A 13,835-nucleotide genomic window follows, 5' to 3' on the forward strand; every position below is an offset into this window, starting at 1 on the left:
GTGGCCTACAGTAAAATAAAAATAGCCGGTGACTGCCTAATGTACCTTCAGCCACATAATCGCAAGTTCTTTTCTGTTAGGTGAATGCCTAATTTTTGGGGCCTGTACTCCAGTGGTCTACAGTAAAATTTATAGCCGGTGCCCGCCTAATGTACCTTCAGCAACATAATCACAAGTTCTTTTCTGTCAGGTGAATGCCTAATTTTTGGGGCCTGTACTCCCATGGCCTAAGATAAAAAATTTCTAGGCTCCAGAAGGGCACATTTTTGAGAGTTTCCCTTTAAGACGCATAAAAATGGCCCCTGATTAAAATACATACTGTATATTTTGTGGGAATTTTTGCCAATGATCCCCCTCTGGTATGTCACTGTCCATGTTGTGGGACTATTTGTGCACTTCTAGTAGGTGTTTGGTGGCTGCAAATATGGCCTGAAGGTTTTTCAGGTTCGCCTGCCATTAAAGTGAATGGGACCCACCGAGTCCATCACTATCAACCATGGCAAAGCCTGTTCTGAGTGGAACCGCTGTATGCAGTGGTGTATCTTGGTTTTGTGCTGCTCTAGGCGAGACTAAACTCGGGCACCCCCCTAATATAAATTTGACTCACCCCTTCCTGTCAAGGCCAAACCCTTTCCTCTGTAAACCCCACCCCTTCCTCTGTAGGCTCCACCCTTTCCTGAAAAAGAATCATCACAAAATGAAGAGAGAGGTGTAGGGAAATCTGTCCATATGGGGTGTTTAGAGGACCACTCCATTAACAACATGAAGCGGTGAAGAGGGCCAATGGGGCCCCCACATAAACCAGCCGATAAGGGGCCACGGTTCAGATTTCCTGGTCTATTTAAAAGAAGAAATCAAGGCACTGATTGGTCGCTTTGGACCCTAAATGTCCATTCAGCGTGTATGTGCCCATTACACACAGATGTAGCAGAGCTGAGTTTGTCACTGAGCACTCCTCGCACGCTGCCTGTAGTTTTGCATAGGACTGCACGTACGCCAAGCGCTTACTGGAGATTAGTTCTCCCCTGCAGACACAAGTTCAGCTCCATCTGCGTGTGACCGGCGCATCAGAGACTGGTGATGGGCACCGGGGTCACTGCCCCAGCACTCCGGGCATTTACCACGTGAACATCCCCTCCATGTCCTTGATATGCTTTCTGCTGAACTCCTTGAACTCGGTGTATGGGTTGAAGACCCTCATGTGCGGCGGCTCCCGCGCCGCCTACGCCGGGTCCTCCATCCGCAGGTGCCGGTTCAGCCTGGAGGGCAGCTCGTCCTCAGCCATCGTGTCCCTTCACCGGCTGGAGCCGCCACCTGTCCCCCTCACATGAGAAGATGCAGCCGGCACTGGTCATGTGACCGCTCCCCCATGTAATGCTGCCCCTGATTGGAGGAGAGAGAGGGAGGGGCGGGGACTGGTCCAGAGAGACGGAGAGGAGGAGGATGCTGAAGGCAGAGGAGCGAGCAGTCACTGGGGTGTAACTATCACTAAGCAAACAAGGCATTTTGCCACCCTAGGCAAATGCCTTGTTTGCCTCGTGATAGATACACCCCTCGCTGTATGGTCTTTGCCGCTGTACTGCATCTCAGTTTCAGGGTGTTGGCAATCTTCTTATAGCCTAGGCCATCTTTATGTATAGCAACAATTCTTTTTTTAGATCCTCAGAGAGTTCATTGCCATGAGGTGCCACGTTGAACATCCAGTGACCAGTATGAGAGAGTGTGAGAGCGATAACACCAAATTTAACACACCTACTCCCAATTCATACCCGAGACCTCATATGACACCTATACATTAAACACAAAAAAAGGTTCTGTGCAATTATCTGATTCATGTGATACCCAGGAAATGAATCATGCGGAAAGCACAATTTAATTTATAGTGCCCCTTTTCCCTTGACTTTAGTAAGGGATGTGGTACTTGTTTAGCCTCAGGACTTGAGGGCCCTGGCACACGACTAGGTAAATACATCAAATTCCTCTGCCACCCCTGATTTCTAAAGCAGGGGCTGTGGATTATGGACACTTTTATGTCCATTAAAGGGAGTCTCTCAGCAGTTTTGACCATAGGAAAAATATCTTTTGTGGAGCTTTTCTCATCTGTAGTGTGAATAGGAGGTTTTATTCTGCTGGATTTGGCTTTTTCAAGTTCCCAGGAGGCAGAGCTCCAATGTAAAGTGCTCTCTACATTGAGATGCTTCACAACCCTTTGCTCTGAGGGACAGTTGTAGTATCCAACCAGAAGACCATTACATCTGTCACTCAGAGCAGAGGGGAAGGGCTGTGAAACAGTTCAACGCAGAGAGCACCGCACAGTAAAGCTCCACCTACTGGGCACTTTAACATCATAATCTGGCTGAATAAAATGTACTATTCACACTGCTCTTGACGAGAAAAGCTCCACAAAAGGTATAATTGTTCTGCTCTATCCCACCTCTTCCTAGTGCAGTCAGCAGTTTAACATGGTTAAAACTGCTGACAGATTCCCTTTAACTCCCATTCATTTCAGCTGCCATAAAGCACACACGCTGTGGGCCTGTCACCAATATGGCTGCAACTCAAAAAAAAAATAAAAAATAAAAAATAATGTCAACAAGATAAAATAAAACAACAACAATTAGACAGGCAAAGTTCAATAGATATTAACTTTAATTTCAGCTTTTTTTCTGCTTGAAATATCATTAATAAAACCGCAGTATCTTTTAAGATTTCTTTATAACGTCAGTTACCGAGGAGACAATTGTGCACATATGTATTTCATTGATAATCGCTAATGGGATGTGCTCCTGTACTTTGAGCTCACACTGATGTGTGCGTCTAACATAATTGGATGTGCCAAGATTGAAGGACTGCTAACCTGCGGTTTCTTATTTTATTTTTTTCTATAAAGACAAGCGGTGAAGAGATGGAGTGTTTTAAAGGGCTTTATTATAACAGCTTTGATATAAATTGCCATGAACTGTCTTTTATTCACACACATTATTCATTTTTACTTAACCCGAGGGCTTATCTCTGCTGTCAGAGAAGATTCACACGACTTCTGGAAGCATTTTGCTTATAAAAATGGTGTTCGACAGATTCCTCAACAAACTCAATTTCTTTTTGGTTTCTAACAGTTTTATTGCTTGTGTTTTTCTTTAGGAATGGCTACATAAATATAATAATAGGAATCATAATACCTAGAATAATTAAGGATGCTACTACTGATAATATCATGATAATATTAGTATTATTTCTAATAATAAACAAGGATACTAATATAAAGCAGTTTTCCCAAATTATTAACTTAGCCCCTAGATACATGCCCTATCCAAAAAGCATTAGTTTCTCATAATTGTTGGGTTCCATTTGGATGGACCCCACTTATCAAATACTTATCCAAAATCCTGTAGATAGGGAATAAGTTTATATCTTGGGACAACCCATTTAATGCTTACAATATTAATAATAATGTGGGAAGTATGGGCCCCTTAATATTATTATAACTACTACTACTAATAGTAATAACCACCAGGCTGCTACCTCCTGTATTAGTCCCTGTTCAGTGACTGCTGACCCACAGAGGTCGAGACACTGGTGCAGATCTACGAGGGATCAGGCAAAACCATAGTCACGGACAAGCCAGGGTCAGGACAGGCAGCATGCAAGCAATCCGATAAACAGTCCAAATGTCAAGGTGGGAAGCTTAGAGTCAGATATGGAAAATGAAGAATGATTGGTAGATGGGCAATCAGACAAAACTATGGTGCGCCCTTGCAGGGAATTAGCATGGTAGACCGCCTATTTGTCAGGCATTCTCTCACAGGTGAAAGTGCCTTATTTACCTATAGGAATATGGCCGTAGGCTGAGAGGAACATGCATCTGCTCCAGTACACAGGCTGCAGGCAGGACATATAGGTTGCATATGCCTAGAAGGGACCCAGAGAGGAGCTGGTTCAGTGTTCAGGTAGCCCACCGGGAAGGCACAGGGGATGCCAGGGAGCACAGACCTCCAGCGGTGATGCAGGACCCTAGGGAGTGTCATGCTCACCCTGTGCAGAAGGACAGTAGTAGGCAGAGACCACTGGCATAATACAACTAATAATGTTATAATACCAATTAAACTACTATTATTACTACTACTAATAATATAAATTCTATTAATAGTAATACTGCTACTTCTACTTCTACTAGTAATATTATAATACCAATTATACTATTATTACTAATACTACTACTACTATAAATTCTATTAATAGTAATTATACTACTGCTAATACAAATGTTAATAATAACAATGATACTACTATTACTAATAATAATATAACACTAATTATACTATTGCAGTTACTACTAGTACTAATATAAATCCTAATAATAGCGATAAATTACTATTATCAATACGTTATATTATATTGATACTAATAATACAATAAAAATGATAATAATCACATTTAATAACTATGATAATAAAATAATACATATGTAACGCCCCAGAGTGGCATTACCACTTCTGCACCCTGCTATTATCTCTAATGGGCTAATATAATGTCATCTAATGTATTTTGTTCAGGTCCTATACACTGTGCATTTTTAATGTTTGTAACCAAATGTAATGGGCCTGGTTCACCAGCAGGTGGCAGCAAACACGGCAGAGCTACAGGTAGGTAGAATGGAGCTTTCCATTCCATTCTAACCCCTCTCTGTGGAGGAGTGGGCTAGTCCCATTTCCTGCAGGAAGGTTGGGGACAAGTTCGAGTCAGTCTAGCTTACCCCCTGCTGGACGTGCCCAAGCCAGCCAGAGCACCCTCAGCTCTGCTGGCCATGGAGGCCAAAGCTTGATGCCTCAGGAGCCAGGAGGAAAATTCCCTGGTATAACTTAAGAGGCAGACTACAGAAAGAGAAGTGCAGCATACAAGAAGAAGCAAAGTCATACAGACAGCCTGTCAGTACAGCAGAGCCAGAGAGAAACAGATGTAGCAGAGACGAGTTTGCCTGCCAGTTTTAATGCTAAAGGCTGCTGGGACCAAGACAAAGTCTGTAAACCGTTTTGGAGAACTTTCATGCAAAGTAAAGCTGCTGTTCAACTTCATCTCAAGGTCTGGACTAAATTTTTCTTTCAATCCCTCAATTATTCCCCCTATTTATTGCTTCGGAGCCAAAGCCTGGGGTCCAGCCGTATCCAGGTAGGAGCACTGTGACATATATAAAGGGACATTTTAGGCCGCACTATACCACTTGGCATTCCTACACCTGGGTCGTTTTTACATAGAGGGCCCTAGGGGGAGGCACCCATTGCACATATTATGGTTATGATACAATATACAACAAATACAATAAAATTGCAAAGGACACTCCCACTCAGCTGGATTTTCCATTAAAGGGGTTGTCCAACATTTTGATATTGATGGCCTATCCTCATGATAGGTCATCAATATCTGATCAGTGGGGCACCGACTCTTGGCACCTGTAGATCAGTAGTTTGAAGAGGCAGGGGGCCTCTGGTGAGCACAGCATTCTTTTTCTAGGCCTGTCACATGACGTTCATTGGTCAAGTGAATGGGGCTGAGCTGCAATACAAAGCACAGCCACTATCTTGCCGCAGGCTCATCAAACAGCTGATTGATGGGTGTGCCGGGGATCGGACCCCCACAGATCACAAACTGATGACCTATCCTGAGAATAGGTCATCAATATTAAAACCCGGACAACCCTTTTAGACAGCAGGGCCTGACATAATCAGCAGGCACAGGACTCCATAAAAGCAGGCAACAGCTGGTGCAAGGTAAAGGGCATAACATGGATATCATTGGACTGGACCACCAGAGGATCGCCCGGTATGCCCAGGCTCTGATACCATAGTGGGAACTAAAAGTCCAGAGAAAAAAAAAAACATTTGGGGGACAATAAATTGCCACTAGGATCTATTTCTTTAAATCAAAATCTCTTAGACTGTATTGATGGTATGGGGGTTGGGCCCTGAAAATAATTTCCTCTGGTGGGTCCAAAGAACCTCAGTCGGACCCTGAACATGAATATGGCTTTATAGGTTCACTGAAATTTTGCAGCCCACAGACTTTAACAATGAACTTATCCATTAGAGTGACAGGCACTGACAGACACCTGAATCGGCTCAAGCAGATCCCTAGAAAATAAAACATTCAGAAAAGCCGAAATAGAGAGAGAGGTCAAGCAAGATCTTAAATCCATTTCTATACTGTGAAACAATGAAAATATAATTAGTGAGTCTGACACACTCTGTGGTTATATGGTGCAATTTAAACATTCAGTAATCAAACAAGAAATCCCATTCTACAGTCCTGATCAAAAGTTTAAGACCACTTGAAAAATGGCAAAAAATCCTATTTAGCATGGCTGGATCTTAACAAGGTTCCAAGTAGAGCTTCAACATGCAACAAGAAGAAATCGCAGTGAGACAAAACATTTTTTGAGCATTCAATTTAATGAAAACAACGAATAAACTGAAGCAGGCTGTTTTTCAGCTGATCAAAAGTTTAGGACCACTCCTCCAAAAAAAAACTAAACCCCCCCAAAACAGAAATCCAATTTCCAAACATGAACTCAGTAATGAGTAGCTCCGCCGTTATTGTTTCGGCATGCTTGATGCAAGCGTTTCCATGAGGTGAGTGGGAACATTTCTCCAAGTCGTGAAGACGGCCGCACAAAGGCCATCTACTGTCTGGAACTGTTGTCCATTTTTGTAAACTTCCCTTGCCATCCATCCCCAAAGGTTCTCAATTGGATTTAGATCAGGGGAACACGCAGGATGGGCCAAAAGAGGGATGTTAGTCTCCTGGAAGAAGTCCCTTGTCCTGCGGGCATTGTGTACTGTAGCGTTGTCCTGTTGAAAAGCCCAGTCGTTACCACACAGACGAGGGCCCTCAGTCATGAGGAATGCTCTCTGCAACATCTGGACATAGCCAGCGGCCGTTTGACGCCCCTGCACTTCCTGAAGCTCCATTGTTCCACTAAAGGAAAAAGCACCCCAGACCATTATGGCGCCCCCTCCACTGTGGCGTGTAGAAAACATCTCAGATGGGATCTGCTTGTCATGCCAGTAACTTTGGAAACCATCAGGACCATCAAGGTTACATTTTTTCTCATCAGAGAATAAAACTTTCTTCCACCTTTGAATGTCCCTTGTTTGGTTCTCTCTTGCAAAGTCCAACCGAGCAGTTCAGTTCAAGGAGACGAGGTCTTTGAAGACGTTTTTTGTTTTTAAAATCCCTTCAGTCTCAGATGCCGTCTGATGGTTATGGGGCTGCAGTCAGCACCAGTAAGGGCCTTAATTTGGGTCGAGGATCGTCCAGTGTCTTGATGGACAGCCAATTGGATCCTCCGGCTCAGTGCTGATGAAATTTTTTGGGGTCTTCCACTTGACTTTTTTATTCCATAACCCTCAGGATCATTTAAGAATTTCAAGAAATTCGTTGTTTTCATTAAATTGAATGCTCAAAAAATGTTTTGTCTCACTCCCATTTCTTCTTGTTGCATGTTGAAGCTCTACTTGGAACCTTGTTAAGATCCAGCCATGCTAAATAGGATTTTTTTGCCATTTTTCAAGTGGTCTTAAACTTTTAATCAGGACTGTATAATGTCTAGAATTATATATTTTTGTTATCCAAATACCCTTTTCCTAAAATAAACAAAATTAGATTTATGATGCAGTGAAATTTGAAGTATAACTATCAAGTTTGTTCAATATGGATAAATATTTCTGCTTCCACCAACCAGGAGAAACATAGGTATATGATCGTACCCATTGCGGTTCCACATAGTAAAATAAACCTGCTTAGTGCAGGGAGAGAGAAGTCATGCACTGACCCCTATAGTCCTGCACTAGGTGTCACACAGTGTATCCGTTTTATCAAGGGGGTCTTTAACCACTTCCCATCTGGGCCCTTTGCCCCCTTCCTGACCAGGCCAAATTTTGCAAAACTGACATATCTCACTTTATGTGGTAATAACTTTGGAACGCCTTTATTTATCCAAGTCATTCAGAGATTGTTTTCTCGTGACACATTGTACTTCATGATAGTCATAAATTTGAGTCAAAATATTTCACCTTTATTTATGAAAAAATCCCAAATTTACCCCAAAATTTGAAAAATTTGCAATTTTCTAAATTTCAATTTCTCTGCTTTTAAAACAGAAAGTGATACCTCATAAAATATTTATTATTTAACATTCCCCATATGTCTACTTTATGTTGGCATCATTTTGGAAATGTCATTTTATTTTTTTAGGACGTTAGAAGGCTTAGAAGTTTAGAAGCAATTCTTCAAATTTTTAAGAAAATTGCCAAAACCCACTTTATAAGGACCAGTTCAGGTCTGAAGTCACTTTGTGGGGCCTACATAGTGGATACCCCCATAAATGACCCCATTGTAGAAACTACACCCCTCAAGGTATTCAAAACCGATTTTACAAACTTTGTTAACCCTTTAGGCGTTCCACAAGAATTAAAGGAAAATGGAGATCAAATTTTTAAATTTCACTTTTTTGGCAGATTTTCCATTTTAATCAATTTTTTTCTTTAACACATCGATGGTTAACAGCCAAACAAAACTCAATATTTATTACCCAGATTCTGCGGTTTACAGAAACACCCCACATGTGGTCGTAAACTGCTGTATGGGCACACGGCAGGGCGCAGAAGGAAAGGAACTCCACATGGTTTTTAGATGCCATGTCCCATTTGAAGCCCCCTGATGCACCCTTACAGTAGAAACTCCTAAGAAGTGACCCCATTTTGGAAACTAGGGGATAAGGTGCCAGTTTTATTAGTACTATTTTTGGGTACATATGATTTTTTGATCATTCATTATAACACTTTATGGGGCAAGGTGACCAAAAAATTGGTTGTTTTAGCACAGTTTCTATTTATTTATTTTTACAGCGTTCACCTGAGGGGTTCAGTCAAGTGACATTTTTATAGAGCAGATTGTTACGGACGTGGCGATACCTAATATGTATACTTTTTCTCATTTATTAAAGTTTTACACAATAATAGCATTTTTGAAACCAAAAAATTATGTTTTAATGTGTCCATGTTCTGAGAGCTATAGTTTTTTTATTTTTTGAGAGATTTTCTTATGTAGGGGCTCATTTTTTGCGGGATGAGGTGACGGTTTTATTGGTACCATTTTGTGGGACATACGCATTTTTGATCACTTGGTGTTGCACCTTTTGTGATGCAAGGTGACAAAAATTGCTTGTTTTGACACAGTTTTTTTTTTTTTTTTTTTACGGTGTTCACCCGAGGGGTTAGGTCATGTGATATTTTTATAGAGCTGGTTTTTACGGACGCGGCAATACCTAATATGTATACTTTTTTTTATTTGTTTCACTTTAACACAATAATAGCATTTTTGAAACCAAAAAAATGATGTTTTAGTGTCTCCATGTTCTAAGAGCTATAGTTTTTTTATTTTTTGAGAGATTTTCTTATGTAGGGGTTCATTTTTTGCGGGATGAGGTGACGGTTTTATTGGTACCATTTTGTGGGACATACACGTTTTTGATCACTTGGTGTTGCACCTTTTGTGATGCAAGGTGACAAAAATTGCTTGTTTTGAGACAGTTTTTTTTTTTTTTTTTTTACGGTGTTCACCCGAGGGGTTAGGTCATGTGATATTTTTATAGAGCTGGTTTTTACGGACGCGGCAATACTAAATATGTCTATTTTATTTTAATTTTTAATTTTTTTTTTTATTCCTTACTTGGGATTTTTTTTTTTTTTTACATGTGAAACTTTTTTTTATTTTATTTTTTCAACCCTTTATTTTATTTTTATTTTATTTTACACTTTTCGTCCCCCATAAGGTCATACAAGACCTCTGGGGGACATTTGCTTCACTTTTTCTTTTTTTTTTTCACAGTTGATTTCTCCTGTAACTGGGGCTGACATAGTAGCCCCAGTTACAGGACAAATGCACCCCTAGAGAGGCTGTACAGCAGCAATCCAGCACTGTACAGCCTCACAGCAGGGCTGATTGAGGTCTCTGAGAGACCTCACACAGCTCCTGCACTCTCCGGTCACGGCGGTCACATGACCGCCGGGCCGGAACAGGAAGCGCACAGCGCTTCCTTCTATGCAGACACAGCGCTCGGTGAGCGCTGTGTCTGCAGCGATCGTGAAGGCAGGGACACCTGGGAACTGTCCCTGCCTTGTCTTAGGGTTGCCCTGCTGTCACTGACAGCGGGCAACCCGATCAGCAGCTGCACAATTAGCGTGCAGCTGCTATTTCTGACAGGACGTTCTAAAACGTGCTGTCAGAAATAGACGTCCACCCATAGGACGTTTATATCCTATGGGCGGACGTGAGGCGGTTAAAGAGTAACTAAACTTTTATACTAACTTTTAATATGTTGTCCCTAACCCCCTAAAAAATCTTTTTATAATATACTTTATTTATAAATTTTCTATTTTTACCATACTTTTTTATCCCTAAAGCACACCATTCAGTGGTGCGCTAAAACTCAGTTCTCCGTACACGGCTGAGCTGTCAGCGGTGTACGGAGTACTCATTTTATGAATGGACAGCAGCGCTGAGAGTACGGGCAGGAGGGCACATTGCTGCTCCTACTCATGATCCCTGGACTATAACTAACTGCTACCATAGCACATGGGTACCCTGTACCATGTGCTGCTGTCATGCAATTTCTTAGCTGAGCGGAACAGGCACAGGCAGGAGCCGGCTCCGCTCAGCTAATCCTGGCATAGTACATTGGTACAGGGTACCCATGTGCTAGGCCAGCAGTCAGTAATAGTCCAGGCCGCACAGGCAGGAGCAGCAATATGGACTCCTGCCTGTACTCACAGCGCTGCTGCTGCCCAATCATAAAATGAGTACTCCGTACTCAGTACACTGCTGACAGCTCAGCGGAGAACTGAACGGAGAACTGAGTTTTAGCGCACCACTGAATGGTATGGTAAAAATAGAAAATTAATAAAAAAAGTATATTAGAAAAAGATTTTTTAGGGGGTTAGGGACAACATATACAGTCAGGTCCATAAATATTGGGACATCAATTCTAACATTTTTGGCTCTATACACCACCATAATGGATTTGAAATGAAACGAACAAGATGTGCTTTACCTGCAGACTGTCAGCTTTAATTTGAGGGTATTTACATCCAAATCAGGTGAACGGTGCAGGAATTACAACAGTTTGCATATGTGCCTCCCACTTGCTAAGGGACCAAAAGTAATGGGACAGAATAATAATCATAAATCAAACTTTCACTTTTTAATACTTGGTTGCAAATCTTTTGCAATCAATTACAGCCTGAAGTCTGGAACGCATAGACATCACCAGACGCTGGGTTTCATCCCTGGTGATGCTCTGCCAGGCCTCTACTGCAACTGCCTTCAGTTCCTGCTTGTTCTTGGGGCATTTTCCCTTCAGTTTTCTGTCTTCAGCAAGTGAAATGCATGCTCAATCGAATTCAGGTCAGGTGATTGACTTGGCCATTGCATAACAGTCCACTTCTTTCCCTTAAAAAACTCTTTGGTTGCTTTTGCAGTATGCTTTGGGTCATTATCCATCTGCACTGTGAAGCGCCGTCCAATGAGTTCTGAAGCATTTGGCTGAATATGAGCAGATAATATTGCCTGAAACACTTCAGAATTCATCCTGCTGCTTTTGTCAGCAGTCACATCATCAATAAATACAAGAGAACCAGTTCCATTGGCAGCCATACATGCCCACGCCATGACACTACCACCACCCTGCTTCACTGATGAGGTGGTATGCTTAGGATCATGAGCAGTTCCTTTCCTTCTCCATACTCTTCTCTTCCCATCACTCTGGTACAAGTTGATCTTGGTCTCATCTGTCCATAGGATGTTGTTCCAGAACTGTGAAGGCTTTTCTAGATGTCGTTTGGCAAACTCTAATCTGGCCTTCCTGTTTTTGAGGCTCACCAATGGTTTACATCTTGTGGTAAACCCTCTGTATTCACTCTGGTGAAGTCTTCTCTTGATTGTTGACTTTGACACACATACACCTACCGCCTGGAGAGTGTTCTTGATCTGGCCAACTGTTGTTAAGGGTGTTTTCTTCACCAGGGAAAGAATTCTTCAGTCATCCACCACAGTTGTTTTCCATGGTCTTCCGGGTCTTTTGGTGTTGCTGAGCTCACCGGTGCCTTCCTTCTTTTTAAGAATGTTCCAAACAGTTTGTTTTGTTTTTTTCAGCCTAATGATGGCTTGCTTCACTGATAGTGTCAGCTCTTTGGATCTCATCTTGAGAGTTGACAGCAACAGATTCCAAATTCAAATAGCAGACTTGAAATGAACTCTGGACATTTTATCTGTTCATTGTAATTGGGATAGTGAGGGAATAACACACACCTGGCCATGGAACAGCTGAAAAGCCAATTGTCACATTACTTTTGGTCCCTTAACAAGTGGGAGGCACATATGCAAACAGTTGTAATTCCTGCACCGTTCACCTGATTTGGATGTAAATACACTCAAATTAAAGCTGACAGTCTGCAGTTAAAGCACATTTTGTTTGTTTCATTTCAAATCCATTGTGGTGGTGTATAGAGCCAAGAATGTTAGAATTGTGTCGATGTCCCAATATTTATGGACCTGACTGTATTAACCCCTTAATGACCAAGCCAGATTTTGGAAATCTGACGTGTGTCACTTTAGCAGAGAATACTTCGTAAAGGTTTTGCACATCAAAGTAATTCTGACATTGTTTTCTCCTCACATATTGTATTTTACTTAGGTGGTAAATTTTTTACCGATAAAATATGTGTATCTTTATTAAAAAAAACTTTAAAATCTATGAAAATTTGTAAAAATATGCATATTTTCCTATTTTCAACTGCAGGTGACACGCTCCTGGTGCAAACAACACCCCTTTTTCGTGCTTTCCTGGGACTTTACTGCACCCATCACTATTCACATTGCCACATATCCCCCCCCCTGTGTTCAACTCTGTGGGGGTGAACACATGTACCAAAGGGATGGTTGTGATAGGGCATCCGCATTAACCTGCCATCTTCCAGCTCAACATTCCCCCTGGAAGATGTGGCCAGCATCACAGGCTTCCCTTTATTCTGCCAGACCCAGACCAGAAGAGCTCGGTTTGTCATAAACACTAGCTTCCTACCTAGTAGAAACTGTCTAAAGGCCTTCTGTGCCCAACTAACGGCCAGACACTCTTTTTCTACTGTTTTCTGAGTGACAATAACATGCTCTCGCACTCTTTGATTCTTGCTCTCATGCTCAGGCCTTTTCTTGTACTGCTGCAGCTCTTGACTGGACTGTTTGCATAGTTGCTCCCATTCACGGTCGTGTTCAGACCCTTTCTCCTTGGCTTTGCGGCGCTCCTTCAGCAGAGCTCGCTTGCCCCCACTCGCTTCTTTTTCAGCAGTGGTTTCTTCAGATTTGGCCTCAGTTTCAGGGACTTCTGCTTCTTCAGTGGCTCTCCCCACTTCGGCAGACCCCTCTTCAGCCTTATCCTTGGTCTCTGGAACATCCGAGGATTTCTCCCACTTCAAGACCTCGGCCTTAGCTTCTTCGGCCTCTGTTTCTTTGGAGTCTCCATTCACTTTATTAGCCTTCTCATCCTCCACAGACATGGCATGATATCCTTGCCTTCTTAACTCCTCCTCCTCCTCTTTGTCATCAAGGTTGGAGACCCTGGGGACATTGGGATCTTCACCAGACTCGTCGTCTTCTGGCATTCCCTCCAGAGGTTCACCCAGGATTTTGTTCCCCATTAGTTTAGGCTCTAGGACAGCCATCTCACAGTAGTAGACAACATCTGCCTGCTGGTTGTCTGTTTCCTGGTAATTCTTCTCCAGCAGACC

The sequence above is a fragment of the Bufo bufo genome, chromosome 3, assembly GCF_905171765.1.
Source record: "Bufo bufo chromosome 3, aBufBuf1.1, whole genome shotgun sequence".
Lineage (NCBI taxonomy): Eukaryota > Metazoa > Chordata > Amphibia > Anura > Bufonidae > Bufo > Bufo bufo.